The 13,352-nt window shown below is 39.9% G+C and overlaps 1 protein-coding gene across 4 annotated transcripts in view; it reads left to right on the top strand.

Moving 5' to 3' along the window:
- Positions 1-13,352, top strand: part of CNTNAP5 (contactin associated protein family member 5) — an 807,688-nt gene that overhangs the window by 31,461 nt on the left and 762,875 nt on the right. The gene's annotated exons all lie outside the window — the stretch shown is intronic.

The following is a 13,352-nucleotide window of genomic DNA, read 5'->3' as shown; positions in this document are numbered from 1 at the left end:
TATGTCCTCTAAAAGATTATTTGCATATTCATTTCATTTTATTCCAGCTCCTATTTTTACCATCAGGTCTCATAATTTTCAGCAAATGTCTCCTAAGTCAGTGAGAAAGTGGAAATACAATTTGTGTCTCCCTGGGGAGACCTTCTTGAACTCTTCCTCCCTTCCCATCTAACAACACACGTATTTGTATCCTTGATTCCTTCTCTTTCACCACTCAAATGTCTACAATCATGGCTCTGAATTCCATTCCCCCATGACTGTAAAAATAAAACACTTCTGTGTCTCTCCTCCAACTTCATCTCCTTCCTCTCTGCTGGTTCCTTCCCTTCTGAATGGAAACATCTTTTTTTTTTCTTTCTTTATTTCTCAATTTTACATCCCTTTGTCTCATGTTACTTTTCTTTTGTTTTCAGACATGAAGTTTTAAAATCAATCACTGACATGCAGTGCCTCTTGTCTATCCCCTGTTATCCACCCTTCCACGTACTGGGCATGAGTTTTCTGAAATTTCTTTCACTCAAGCTTCTAGGAAGGCAGCATGTGATCAAGGATGGGCTGCAGGCTTCCAGACAGAGCAGGGATTGAGGCTGAAGTCAATCTCCTCCTCTCACGGGCCATACGAACATGGGTAATTTATCAAGTCTCTTTTGTGGCTCAGCATCATCCATAAAACTGAAGTGAGCCTCCTGCTATGTAGTCTTGGTGAGAAAAAAGATGATAACATCATCAAGTAGAACATAAAGGCTCTTGGACACTTTGAGTCTCTATGAATCTGACAACCCATGAGAATTTTCACACTACAGAAAGTCTGTCTCTTGGAATGCACTTTACTTTTGTCTTCAGTGATACTTCTTTCCTAACTTTCCTTTCTTTTTCTGGTTATTCCTTCCATATCCCCCTCCCCACTCCCCCAGTTTTCTATCTTCTATCAAGCACCACCTTCTCCAGAAGTCTGTGGATACCTTTGTTTTCCTTATTGTTTTGTGTTCTTAACTCATCCAGACCCTCACTGTAGCTAGCACTAACAGTGTGACAGTTACTAGATGCTCATGTCCAATGCTGATCTCCTGAACTCGGTTACATGAACTGACATCACAATCTGGAAGGAGCACAGGCAAAGAACGCCCACTCTGAGCTCATCTCTTTCCCTAATCAAGCTCACACACTGTCCTCTCTTCCATCACTGCATAATAGCTCTAGTTTTCAGGAGTCATCCTTGAATCATTGCTTTTCCTTGTCCCCTACATAAATTAACGAGTGCATGTAGCACTTCTCACCTGGATTAAGGCAATAACCTACCAAGGAGTCACTCTGCCGTCTGTTTGCCTCATGTGTTTTGAGTGTCCAAACCAGTCTGCAATTTACTTTGCCAGAATGGAACTTTAAGTGGATAAACATGGCCAGTTCTCCCAATTAAAATTTTTTCAGTAGTTCCTGCTCCACAGAGGATTGTGATGTTTGATGTACCAGAAGTAATACAGTCTGGAGAGGTTGTTTATAATGCTAATTTCTAGGCTTCAACTCAGCCTCTCTGAATCAGTATTTCCTGATATTTATGGTGATATTGATGCAGAGTAAAATTTGGAAACAACTCCAGAATAAAGACCAAATTACACAGAATGTTATGTAAGACTTTGGGTAATCTAGCTTCTGACCACCTCTCCACCCTCACTGTCAACCTCCTGGCCGTATCACTTGCATGTTCATCACACGGTCTGATCCTACATACCACTCTGACTTTGCATGAGGTCACAGTCCTGCCACTCCAGGCTCACCTTCCATACTTGTTCATCCTTCTAAGATGAGCTCACATCAATCATCTCCACCCTAGAAGGGCTTCCCAGAAACTCTCTGCTCACCACCTATTCAATCCGAGATAGAGGTCCATCTTCCATGCTCCCATAATCCAAGGCATCATTAGGTCACAATCCCTTTCCTTCTTGTGCTACCCCAAAGTCAAGGATATTTTTGGACATATCTCACTGTCATTAATTATTTATTTGCCTGTTTTTCTCACCAGCCAGAAACTTCCTAGCCCTTAAAAAAGCTCCAGTGCCTGTATTAGGTCCTAAAATATTATTTGTTAATTGGAAAATTCTGTCTCTTTAAATCACTGTGTCTACTGGCTGTCTCTAGCAGTCCTATGGGCTAAATCTTGTCTATCAATGACATTCTGAAATACAAGTAGTAACCTTGTGTGGAAGGTTTTCATCCTCCTGTCCAGTCCTGCTACTTCTAAGCAAGTGCTTTTGCAAGCTGCTTCCTGCTGATCCAATCTGCCCGGGATATTTAATTGGCCTTGTGCCTAGTCCCCTAGCATTCTGAAAAGTAATTTATTGTCCCACCTGGTGATGGAATTATTTCTTATTTCACAGGCATTTGTTTTTAAGTTATAGAACTAAAATTATTATCAACAAGCAATATTATTGCCAACAGTGTTATTGAAACTTTGGTTACTAATGTGTTGTTTATGTGATAAGTCATGGAAATAAAATGTATTTTCAATAGTACTAATGCATTTTTTATTTATTATATTTATTCTATACTCTTACCTTAAGCAGTAAAAGTTGCCCTTAGCGGTGTTATTAACATTTTCAAAAACTAATGGACTCATTAGATTTGTTTGTTTGTGTTTTAAACTCATAACTATAAAATGAATTCACTGTTTATTAAAATGATGTATATACATCACATTCCTGTGAGCAATAAATAAAATAATGGAAAGCGTCTCATCATATGGATGTTCTCAGAAAATTATGCTTTTGATTTTTCTCCCCAAAGGGAAGCTGTGCTGCACTTAAATGAGCAGAGCCTTTCAAATTAGAGTAAGTTGGGGTCCTGGTCCTGTAAGCTATTAGCATGAGATTCAGATTTTCCTTCTATAACATGGAGATATTGATATGAAATTTGTAAGAATGTGGTAGGTAGTGGCAAAAATAACCTGGACTGCTTTACTGTGATACCTGGCATATATCAGGCACTCAATAAATCCATTTCCTTTCTTTTTCTGTTTTCTATCATGGTAGGAGGCAGATTTGTTTTACACAGATCCATTAAGAAGGAGTTGAGAAGCCCCTATGCGCCTGTCTCTGGCATTTCTTTGTCAGCCTTGATTATCTTCTGTCTGACGTCATTGTCAAATTATTCAATCTACATGTGACTCTGGTCTCTCGACAAGATGAAAGTTCGTCAAGGACAAGAGCCTGTGAACGCCAACACAGGGTGTGCTCAGTAATAAAAATATCCGATGAATGCAAACAAACAAAAAAAAGCAGGAATAGCATTACATAAGGGAAGCAACATTATGCTTGAAAAATAATCCTCCTTCTCACAAACATGGTTTCCTTAAAATAATGAGGTTAAAAATGAAGGTGCTTCAGATCTTTTCTGATTCTAATAGTGACTTGTAAGAGACTCTTTCCGTAGTTGACTGAGGGCCATAACCTCTAAAGCCTCAACACATATGTGTAGCTTAAGAAGAGCTTTGTTTTACTGTGAGTAGGGTGGCCCCTTTACCTTTCCTGAACTTAAGTGCAGGGCAGAATTACAGGCTGAGAGATGCTGGTACCAGAAATCCCTCCACTATGAAGACATCTGTCATGATTAATCAGGCTCAGGAATTCTCAATAAGGAAAGCACGCATGAGTTTGTTTTGCTGTAAAGGCCTCCCTGGATCACATGCATTTGGGAGGCAGCTGGAGGTGGCAGCTTAGCAGGGGAAGACAGATTGGGAGACCTATGAAATTATTCAGTTGCTCGTGGGAAACCCTTCCTGTAATCCACAGGCAAGCCTATTCTTACATCTGAGAAGCAGGGTTACCAAAAAGTCCTGTCAGGGGGCACCTGGGTGGCTCAGTCGGTTAAGCGCCCGACTCTCGATCTCGGCTCAGATCATGATCTCAGGGTTCGTGAGTTCGAGCCCTGCATCAGGCCAAGGGTGTTCAGGGGGCAGAGAGAAAAGCACAAATTTCAGCATTGGGCAGATTTTAGTTTGAATCCTGGCTCTGCCACCTCCTGGCGATTGGAGCTTCTGCAAGTTACGCGAATGTGGTTTTCACATCTGGATAATAGAAACAATAAGCCATACTTCATAGTTATTGTAAGGATGAAGCGTGATCAACTTCTTGCCCATGTGGTTGATAAAAAGTAAAGTCCTCATCCTCCCCATTCCCCCCTATTTCTAGGTAATTCAGTGATACGATTTCATAAATATTTAAAGGTGTTTTCTTTTTTTCAAAATTATTTCCCCCTGTAATCTCACAGAGTAGCAGACATTTTCACCATGGTCATTTTGTTCCTGTGGTTAAAACAGAAGTTCCTTGTTAACATGCAACACTCCCCTCAGGGGAGAGATAACATATTATAACATAATGGGCATTCAATTCAGATAAATATTTTGGAGGGACCTACTAAGTCTCATACACTGTGTTTCTATACATGGGCATCTGGACATCCAGTGGGCTCTTCAAAGCCTTGATCTCAGAGAAAGGAAAGTCTGGTGATAAGGGAAGTAAGGGCAGATTAGTAACATAGAGGATTCTCTAGGTGCCGACCTGAGTCAAGGCCCCCAAATCCAAAGAGACCTTGTTATCCAAGGGGTAATGAGATTTATCTTGCCTCACTGGAAGTCTTGCTGGTATGGAGGTCAGATGCCACCCTATATACCTCCAGATTGTGAGTTCATCAAGAACACGAAAAACACGAAAAACGTCCTTTTCATCTTTGTAGTGCCAGTGTCTAGAAGAGAGCCTGATACAATTCTCAATAAATATTTATCAAATTAGGTCAAAGTGAGACATCTATATAGAAGACTCCAGCGGAGATCCAAGGACCTTTATTTACTTCAGAAAATGAAAATCATAGCTGAGTGTAGTATTCCTCAGAGACTACAGCAATAGACTTTCATCTGAAATCCCATGGATGGTGTTTATCCACTCCTTTCATAGTCTGGCTTTCTCTGATATTATTATCACTGATGTTTCTCAATGCCAGGGGCTTAAGGCCCACATTGTTCCTCTTGGAACTCAAGAGCTTTTAAATCTGAATCTCTCCTCCCTAGCCAACTTTGTTTGCCAGACTTTCTACTAGTCATTCTGGTGGCTTCATCTCCTGCTGGCTCTCATGTCCCCAGAGTTCAAGTCTGTCATGTCTTTCCTTTTCCCAAAATGGCCTTCTTCCCCTACCCCTGGCCCAGCCTCACCAGATCACCCCCACTCAGCTGCAACTGTTCTTGGAAGGCTCAGTACTTCCAAGGGAAAGCCTCCTTCTCACAGGGCACCCAACACAGCTGTCTTCTCTGTTCTCCTCCTGCACTTAACCGGCCCCATGCCATTTCACATTTTCTTAACTGATTGCTTCCCCAGTTGCTGTGTGTGCAGCAGCTGTACCTCTCCAAATAGATTAGAGAGAAGTAATGTGACTGTGGAACTGTGGAACTGTGGTGAGGAATAAGTGAGGCTACAAATGAGACAAAGATTAGCTCAATAAATGAGTTCTGAGCTTCCTCTTTCCCTTCACTCTTCACACAGAGTCTTAAAATAATCTAGATTTTGGAGATTGTTTATATCAACGTATGTCAAGCAATACGTTCTACAGCAGTGCTTTGCACGGTGTTTCACATCATAGAACACAGAAAATAAACATGTCAGCGTGGACCCTGAGGTAAAATCAAAAACTGCTCTTGGTTATAACCAACTGGCCAGAGACTTGGTCCATCCAGGCCCTGCCTTTCTGCTCAGGAATTGAGAGAATCAATGCATTTGGTCCCTCTGTGACCCATTGGTGGCATACTGACCACTTGAGCACTTAGTGGCTGAGAGCAGTACCTCCCTGTGAAAGTACACCACTATTGATAATGCTGGATTTTACCTTAGGGTGAATGAGAGTTTTCCTCTCAGATCAATGAATCCTTGTTTTGACTTTCTAAAACAATTATAGAAATTAAGTTTAAACCCTTCCTCGTCTGAAAAATATTTTTCACATGAAGACAAATGAGTTCCTCCCAAGGTGCTCATTCCTTTATCCTACAGTTTGAAAGCCCACAGTGACCCCAGAATCCCACAGTTACTCCCACACCCCAGAATTACTCCAGAGCTCTACAGTTCCTCCACAATCCCACAGACACTCTACAGTCTCACGGCTACTCCAGCCATACCCCATGAAATTCAATTTTCAGACCTCTCACATCCCTGGCCCATTCTTCTCTCAGTGTTTACCATGTCTACTGCTTTTCCATCTTATCAGATAGCAATTATTATAGCGTCCAGGAGTGTATTTGCCACTACAGTGACTTCTCTATGGTTTCCTAGAATTGTGTATACAGTGTAGGGGAATGACCAGCCTTCTATGTGAGTCCCTATCCAAGCATCACCTCGTTGATAGGTGGGACCCCATTTTAATCAACTTTTTTCTCACTGGAGTACCTGTTACTGTCTCTAGTACCTAGTAGATGCTCAACAAATGCTTTCCAAACACAACTGAAAGGCTTCTAATAGTATGTGACACAGCAAAAGACGGGGTGGTGGCCACAGATTTAGAGCTAGAAATGCAGAAAGCTCTACATTGTCTGTGTTTGAAATCCTAACGCTGAATCTGGACTAAGTGGAGTAGAATGCAAAAAAAAAAAAAAAAAAAAAAAAAAAAAATAGAGGCCTCTTTCTTCTGTGGAGGTTTTTGTTTTTGTTTTTAAGAAACATACAGAAGATTCTTCTGGCACTTTTCCATGGGGGAGCCAGCATTCATATTTATATCCCCACATTGGCAGGAAGGTCTCCGGGAGGATGTATCACATTTACTCATTTGTGAATTCATCTAATTAATGACTAAAATGTGCTCTAATCTTAGTGATAAGAGATGCAAGTTGTTATTGGGGTTTTGTTTGTTTTGTTAAGCTTTTGTTTCTTTTTCTCAGTTCTACTGATTTTCTTCTATGGTTCTGTTCTGGAAAACAGATCAAGAGAAACTTGGGGCCAGTAATATCTTTTTTTTTAATTCCCCATAAAGCCTAGAAAAATTATACAGCCAAATCATGAGCTCAGAAGTACTAATTTATGAACCAGTAGAAATCACACCTCATAAAGGGCCATTTAACACTGCACTTGGAGCTAGAAGATCAAGTTATATTTTCCAGATCTGTCACATCCAGTTATGTCATGTTAGATTAGTTAGTGTGCACCTCCAAGCATAACTTTCCTCTTTCTTAAATGGGAACATTGATTTAGATGTTTCTAAGATTCCTTACAACATTGGTATTCTGATTCCAAATTCTCTAATTCTGATTTAAGTGATTCCAGAGGTATTTACTGAAACATCTTTGCTTAGCAAAACCAGCCACAGAATAAGAAGTTCTGGTCCTTGTTCTTACTGAGTTATCATCTGGAAAGAGAAGTATAAAGTGCAAAAACATTAAATGAAAATGTTGAAAGCACTTAGACTCAGTGTGACTTATAGCACTCAATATGTAATTCTCACATTCAGCAAATATTCTTTGAGTCCTTTTATATGCAAGGTGCTACAATAAGTGCTTGGAATACAAAGAAAAAAAAAGGCAAAGCCTTTGCCTAGAATATAGTAATGCAAAGTTATACAAGTAATTGTTAATTTCAATATAAGCCACTTAAAATACAGCATTCATTATAAGTTTAAGATATAACAGGATTATAAAGGAGTAGTCTTTCAAGGTTGCTGCTATTGTATCCTGTAGGGTGTGATGGCTTCTTTTCAATAAAATGAACTAAATATTGAAAAAAATGCTTGTTTTCCATTGGCTTCAACTTAGTCTCATGCTCACTTCCAGCTATAATACAGAACTTTAGTTGCATAAACCATGTGCCCAGAGGAAACTTAATAGGAATCTATTAGAGGATTAGTGGCTCAATTATATATATGACTGATACAAAATGGTCTTAGCCTGGTTTGGGGGGTCCTGTGATTAACATCTGGCAGCTATGCAGTCTCCCCAACAAATAAGAGTCTAGTGTCAGTTGGCTCTCCAGGGGAATTCTACCAAACATTTAAAGAAGAGTTAACACCTATTATTTTGAAGCTGTTCCAAAATATAGAAATGGAAGGAAAACATCCAAACTCATCCTATGAGACCAGCATTACTTTGATTCCAAAACCAGACAAAGACTCCACCAGAAAGGAGGGCTACAGACAAATTTCCCTGATGAACATGGATGCAAAAATTCTCAACAAGATACTGGCAAACCAGGTCCAAGATACATTAAAAGAATTATTCACCATGATCAAGTGGGATTTATTCCTGGGCTGCAGGGCTGGTTCAATATCCACAAATCAATCAATGTAGATATATCACATTAATAAAAAGAAAGGATAAGAACCGCATAAATCTCTCAGTAGATTCAGAGAGAGCATTGGACAAAATACAGCATCCTTTCTTGATAAAAATGCTCAACAACATAGGGATAGAAGGATCATATCTCATGATCATAAAGGCCATGTAGGAAAGACCCACTGCTAATATCATCCTCAATAGGGAAAAACTGATGGCTTTCCCCCTTAAGGTCAGGAACACGACAGGAATGTCCACCCTCACCACTATTATTCAACATAGTGTTAGAAGTCCTAGCCTCAGCAGTCAGACAATACAAAGAAATAAAAGGCACCAAATGGTCAAGGAGGAAGTCAAACTTTCACTCTTTGCAGATGACATGATACTCTATATGGAAAATCCAAAATACTCCACCAAAAACTACTAAAACTGATCCATGAATTCAGCAAAGTTCATGCACCTGGATTGGAAGAACAAATATTGTTAAAATGTCTATACTACTCAAAGCAATCTACACGTTCAATGCAATCCCTATGAAAATAACACCAGCATTCCTCACAGAGCTAGAACAAACAATCCTGAAATTTGTATGGAACTATAAAAGGCCCCAAATAGCCAAAGCAATCCTGAAAAAGAAAACCAAAGCAGGGGGCCTCACAATCCCGGACTACAAGCTGTATCACAAAGCTGTAATCATCAAGACAGTATGGTGCTGGCACAAGAACAGACACATAGATCAATGGAACAGAATAGAGAACCCAGAAATGGACCCATAAACATATGGCCAACTTATCTTTGACAAAGTGGGAAAGAATGTTCAATGGAAAAAAGACAGTCTTTTTAGCAAATAGTGTTGGGAAAAGTGGATAGTGACATGCAGAAGAATGAACCTGGGCCACTTACTTACACCACACACAAAAATAAACTCCAAATGGATGAAAGACCTAAATGTAAGACAGGAAGCCATCAAAATCCTAGAGAAGAGAACAAAGGTCAAAGGTCAAAACTCTTTGACCTTGGCCGCAGCAACTTCTTACTTCACATGTTTCCAGAGGCAAGGGAAACAAAAGCAAAAATGAACTATTTGGACCTCATTAAAATGAAAAGCTTCTGCACAGTGAAGAAAACAATCAGCAAAACTAAAAGTCGATCGATGGAATGGGAGAAGATATTTGCAAATGACATATCAGATACAGGATTAACATCCAAAATGTATAAAGAACTTCTCAAACTTAACACACAAAACAACAAATAATCCAGTGAAGAAATGGGCAGAAGACATGAACAGACACGTTTCCAAAGAAGACATCTAGATGGCTCACAGACATGAAAAAAAGCTCAACTTCACTCATCACCAGGGAAATACAAATCAAAACCACAATGAGATGCTACCTCACACCTGTCAGAATGGCTAAAATTAATTCAGATGACAACAGATGTTGGTGAGGATGCAGAGAAAGAGGAACCCTTTGCACTGCTGGTGGGAATGCAAAGTGGTGCTGCCACTCTGGAAGACAGTAGGGAGTTTCCTCAAAAACATTTGAGGTCCCCCTCCGCAAATTTTGAGATTTCTCAAAAAAAATCCTGTGACCCAGCAATTGCACTGCTAAGTGTTTATTCAAAGGATACAGGAGTGCTGATGTGAAGGGGCACATGCACTCTGATGTTTATAGAAGCACTATCAACAATAGCCAAAGTAGGGAAAGAGCTCAAATGTCTTATTGACTGATGAATGGATAAAGAAGATGTGGTAAATATATACAATGTAATATTACTCAGCAATCAAAAAGAATGGAGTCTCGTCGTTTTCAACAATGTGGCTCAAACTAGACTGTGTTATGCTAGTGAAATAAGTCAGAGGAAGACAAATATCATGTGATGTCATTCATATGTGGAATTTAAGATACAAAACATGAATCTAAGGTAAGGGAACCAAAAATAATATAAAAATAGGGAGACAAACCATCAAAGACTCTTAAATACAGAGAACAAACTGAGGGTTCCTGGCAGGGTGTTGGGTGGGAGAAAGGGCTAAAGGGGTGGGGAGCATTAAGGAGGACACTTGTTGGGATGAGCACTGGGTGTTATATGGAAGTGATGAGTCACTAAATTCTATTCCTGAAATTATTGTTACACTATATGTTAACTAACTTGGATTTAAATTAAAAAAAATAATTTAATTTAAAAAACAAACAAAATCTGACAGCTATGGAACATTCACTGACTGAACATAATAGGGATAGAAGTGGGAGATGTGCAGAGGGGTGAGTCTGAGGATAGTATACCAGTGAGGGAGCTATAAAAATCATCAGGTCAAGGGGCGCCTGGGTGGCGCAGTCGGTTAAGCGTCCGACTTCAGCCAGGTCACGATCTCGCGGTCAGTGAGTTCGAGCCCCGCATCAGGCTCTGGGCTGATGGCTCGGAGCCTGGAGCCTGTTTCCGATTCTGTGTCTCCCTCTCTCTCTGCCCCTCCCCGGTTCATGCTCTGTCTCTCTCTGTCCCAAAAATAAATAAACGTTGAAAAAAAAAATTAAAAAAAAAAAAATCATCAGGTCAAGAGATGAGAGCCTTTGTTAATATGAAAGCCATGAGGATAGGGAATAAGACCAAGTTGAGATTTTTATCCAAGAAAGAGTAAGACATAAATGGACCCAGAGAGATGTAGGTTGAGAAGAAGAAGGTATGGGGAGTCCTTCACTTCCAAGCTTGATAGACCTCAAATCTCAAGAGAGAGTTATGGCTGTCAAAGTAGTAAGATACCTCTGGGCATAGGACATTCCACCCTGGGTGAATAGTTTAAGGCAAACATAGCATTTCCATACAAGTGCTAGAGATTGTGTTCAGGGATGGGTGGGACCATTGCTCATTTGGGCCTATGAGATGCAAAGCACAATCTGTCGTATTTTCTGGAAAAGAGAACCTAGGCTCTTTCTCTTGGTGGGAATGACAATGTTGTTGACCCCACTGCTTCAGGAAAGTATCTTATAAACACCTACAAAACCAGACTTAGGATGAAGTTGATGCTTCTAGAGGAAGGGAAGTATGGAAAGATGCCACCTATCTGATGATATAATGGAGAGGTTAAATCCATTAACCTTAATTGTTCTCCCTTTGAATTTCTGGATATCTAAGATAAAATCCATCTGCATTAAGTGCATCAGAATTGAGGTTTTTACTATTTAAAAAGAACAAGATTGATGCTTTGAAAGGGCCCTAAATTGGTAATAAAGGCCAAGAATTAAGATCATTATCTGATAAAGGTCGATAGTTGGAGGGTTAATATAATTCATTTTTTTAGGTATAGTAGGAAGGATCCAGGCAAGGATCCATAGGCATTCCTTTCCCTAATTCAACATGTCCACTCAATCACAAATCCTGTCAATTTTATGACCCTCTTATGTCTTACATACTTTGCCCAGGAGGTCAGCCCAGTCCTTTTCACACCAGGATCACTACTTTGCTGCAGACTTCTTACTGGTCTCCTACATGCATCCATTTGTAACTCCTCTGCTTTATTCACTACCATAAAACTCTGGTATTATCATTTCCTGGCTTAAAGAACATTTTCAGGAGAACTTGGGTGGCTCAGCTGGTTGAGTGTGCAACTCTTGTTCTTAGCTCAGGTCATTATCTCCCAGTCATGGGATCGAGTCCCACATTGGGATTCTCTCTCTCTTTCCCTCTGTCCCTCCTCAGCTCATTCTCTCCCCTACCTCTCTCTCTCTTTCAAAGAAAAAAAAAAAAAAGAAAAAAAAGAATATTTTGAGTGGTACATCATTGCTCATTGATAAAGTCAAAGCTCCTTAAAATAGCTCATGAAGATGTCAATAATCAGGTCTACCCATCCCACATAATTATTCATCATTACTCTGTCTTTATGACCAGATCTGGGTTTCAGCCATTCTGAGTCTCTTTGAAATCCTACCAGTGCATGTGTGTCTTCACATGCCAATCGTCCTCAGACATGATTTTCACAGGAAAAGTCAGGAATGCTATGATGTCACATCAGTCTGACTCCTAACATTCTTTGGGCTTTGGCTACAGTATCAGATCTTGTGAAAGTTCTCATCTAACCCTAGTTTAGACTGCTTCCTTCTGCTAGACATTCTCATGATACTGTATCCACTTTATCTCATTCTAGTGTAATTGGTTTTTATTTCTCTTCATTCTTGCAGGTTCTAGTCTGTCTTGTTCACCCATATAATACCTAGTGCCCATCTAGAGTGAGTACTCCACCCTTATTGAATCATGTGAATCAGGTGACTCATGTGACTCGGGCAGACAATCCTTAGTAAGGCGGTCAGGTTAGGGCAGGCACAGACACTGATGACAAGTAAAAGTGTGTTTTGGCAAAAGAAGAACAACTAATTACTCAATATTCTGTCCTAAGAATTGAGCAAATGACAAGCATTCAAAAAAAAAAAAAAAATACAGGACACACTAGTGGTTCCCTGATGCCTACCCTGAATCATGCCATTACTCCTGGCCAGTTTCACTCCAGTTGTCCAGCCTGATCCCTATGTGCTGCAGAGGTAATTATTCAACCTAATTATGTGGGTACTAAGGACAGGAGATCTGCCCACAGTCAGAGGTGAGCCCAGAGTGTCAATGTGGAAATGAATGAGTCACAGAGAGCTGGGGTCAGAAGCCAGCTTGACTAATTTCAAGCTCCGTTACTTTAGCCAAGTTTCTAAATCCCCCTAAGTGTCTGTTTCCACATCTTGAAAGTGGAAAAAAAAATAATTCTTTAAGTAGTTGTACAAATGCCAACTTTGTATGCATAACAGAAACTATAATGCACTGAAAAATGAAACTTGTCATTATAATAACACAAAGGATCCAAATTTAGAACATTAGAAGAATGGCAATAGCAACCAACAGAAATAAGAATTCAAGTGCTGAGCAAAAGCCGCTTCGTCTCATGGTTGGTGTTCTCAGTTTAACATGGTTGAGCTACAATCCACAAACTAGATGACTCATAATCAAAGGTAAAAAAAAAATCCAATTTAGTTCACAGTGTTGATGCTAATGTTAGTCTCCGTCTGGAGGTTTATCAGCT

The sequence above is a fragment of the Leopardus geoffroyi genome, chromosome C1 (assembly GCF_018350155.1).
Source record: "Leopardus geoffroyi isolate Oge1 chromosome C1, O.geoffroyi_Oge1_pat1.0, whole genome shotgun sequence".
Lineage (NCBI taxonomy): Eukaryota > Metazoa > Chordata > Mammalia > Carnivora > Felidae > Leopardus > Leopardus geoffroyi.
The sequence above is the reverse complement of the archived record's forward strand: the minus strand, read 5'-3'. Positions and strand labels throughout refer to the sequence as shown.